General features: G+C 35.8%; 1 non-coding gene across 1 annotated transcript; it reads right to left on the bottom strand.

Annotated features, from left to right (window-relative positions):
• Nucleotides 1-2,200: 2,200 nt before the first annotated feature.
• On the bottom strand, nucleotides 2,201-2,274 carry Trnav-cac (transfer RNA valine (anticodon CAC)). The gene has a single exon. It is a non-coding gene; the product is annotated as a tRNA-Val (tRNA).
• Between the last annotated feature and the right edge of the window lie 418 nt (nucleotides 2,275-2,692).

Here is a 2,692-nt window from a genome sequence, read left to right as displayed (position 1 = left end):
TTTTTATTCCTATTTTCCTAAACAATGTACCATGTCAATAGTCATGTCAAGAATGATTGTCTAGATGTTAGTAACCATTCTTTAATTTGCACCTAAGTAAGGTCATTTTGTCCCACTTCACACTTCTGCTAATGATTTTAGATCTCATGATGTTACCAACATATTAAGATAATTTCAAGTCACAAAAAAATTATTAATGCTTTTGAATATATTTCCCTGACTAGGTTTTTTTTTTTTTTTTTTTCAAATTTCTGTGCTGTAAATATTCACCCATGGGCCACTTCAAACAACCATAGACTTATATAACTGACTTTCAAAATTCCTGATTACTTAATGATTGGTTCTTGACCTGCAATCCCAGCAAACTGGGAGCCTGAGGCAGAAGGATAGCAGGTTCAAGGTCAGTCTGGGCAACTTAGTGAGATCCTGTCTCAAAATGAAAAAAAAATGTTTTTTTTTTAAACAGGCTGGGGACACAATTCAGTGGTAAAGTCTCCTGGGTTCAATCCCCAGTACCTCAACAATTGGTTCTCATAAGCCAGTTTATGCAGGTTTCTACATACTACTAGTCCCTCTCCATACTGTATTAGTTATTAAATATTTTGAATATTTAACTTCTTCTGGGTAGAAGTTCAGCTGCAGTAAAAAAGAAACCTGAAAACACATTTGTTATATATATATTACTGATGATAATATAAAATGCCATAGCCACTTTGGAAAATACTTCAGCAATTCCTCAAAATGTTAAATATAGAGTTATCATTTACGAGAGCAATTTCACCCTGAGGTATATATCATCCCAAAATGAAAACACATGTCCACACAAAAATCTTGTACTCTAACACATGTGGTTCATAATAGCCCGAAAGTGGAAACAACACAAGTTTACCAACCAGTGAATGAATTAGCAATTGTGATAAATTCACACAACAGAATACAATTTGGCAACAAGAAGAAATGAAGTACTAACACATGCTACAAAATGGGTTGAACTCAAAATACACTATGGTGAATTTTAAAAAGCCAGTTATTAAAGGCTACATGTTGTATACTATTGTTTATATGCATGTCCAATAAAGGCAAGTCTACACAGGCACAAGTGGGTTAGTAGTGGTCTAGGGCTAGAAGAGTGCTGCTGAGGGCTTGGGAGGTAAGGACTAACTGCTAGCGGATGCAAGTTTTCTTTAGGGGGTGTTGAAAATGTTCTAAAGTTAAATTATGATATTGGTCCTACAACTCAGTAAACATTAAAAACGTCACACAAGTAAACTTTATGGCATATGAATAGTTTTATTTCTCATATAAGAGTTTAGAGGTGAGTTGTAGCATGTTTCCTCTACTTGGAGTTGACTAGATTTATTTTTCTGTCCCCAAAATGTGGTTTCTACTTTTAAATCCAAGACAGTTGCTCCCACGTGTGCCATCTTCCATCCAGCCAAAAGCAGGAACAATAGTATGCACTGAAAATATCCTAACGGGAAGACTAGGAAGGAGCAAAGTTCACTTTTATTCAGTTTACACATGGTTACAACTGTAAGGGAAACTGAGAAAGCTCCTCTCTAGATGGGCTGCCGCCCACCCACATAAATCTCAGTAAATTCACATCTGAAAAGAAAAAGAAAGGGACATTTGATTCACCAGGAGAATCTTCAATACCCAATAATGAACTTCACAAGGTAATGTGTGATAATTTTCCCAAGAAAATAGTTTATCTTCTCCAGTAATGAGATTTTTATGATTACTAGGAGGATTTTTTCTTTTTCTGGGTTAAGAAATTTGAAAGCATGAGCTAGGGGAGGTGGGGCACACCTGTAATCCCAGCAACCGGAGAGGCTGAGGCAGGAGCATAGCAAGTTTGAAGCCAGTTTGGAAAACTTGGTGAAATTCTATGTCAAAAAGATAAAAAAGGGCTGGGAATGTAGCTCAATGGTGGAGTGCCCCTGGGTTTGATTCCTAGTAGTGCTACCCGTCCCCAGAAAAAAAGGGAAAGAGAAAAGAAATTTAAAAGTGTATATATATATATATATATATATATATATATATCTAGAACAATATTTTCAGTGTTTTCTTTGCTCTTAAATAATGAATTGAATGTCTATGGTCAGCTGCAATAGCAATGGTCACTCAAAGTTCAAATTTTCTAAATGGGTGCTCTTGAGAACTTTGTCTTTGAATTCTAGTAGTACATTTTCTCTCCCTTTTGTGGTGCTGGGGATTGAACCCAGGGCCTTGTGCATGTGAGGCAAACACTCTACCAACTGAGTTACATCCCCAGCCCTGGATTCTAGTAGTACATTGCCCAATTTACAAATAGGATTTGAATCTGCAACTGTCTGACGTATATAACTCTACAATTAAGTGAACCTATTTTTAAGTTTTATTTCCAATTCCTTAAATATCCATCTTATCTGAGTGTGCTTCAACTTTTGTTTAGATATTTAAATAGCTTTCAGTTGTATTTAACATATCCCTAGCATGTACATTTTGGCTTTTTGGTTGCAGGTGTGAAGATCACTCATTAACAGCAAATACCACAGTCAAGATTTCACCTCCCAAGTGTGTAAAACTATGTTGTTAGCAAGATTTAGTAAGTGAAAGCTTAAAGCTTGTATTGTCCTCAGTAGACCAGAGTAAAGATCAGCTTCATTTCCAGTAAGGACAAAACAGGCTAATTAACAAAAATCAAAATTAG

Source organism: Sciurus carolinensis, chromosome 4 (assembly GCF_902686445.1).
Source record: "Sciurus carolinensis chromosome 4, mSciCar1.2, whole genome shotgun sequence".
Lineage (NCBI taxonomy): Eukaryota > Metazoa > Chordata > Mammalia > Rodentia > Sciuridae > Sciurus > Sciurus carolinensis.
The sequence above is the reverse complement of the archived record's forward strand: the minus strand, read 5'-3'. Positions and strand labels throughout refer to the sequence as shown.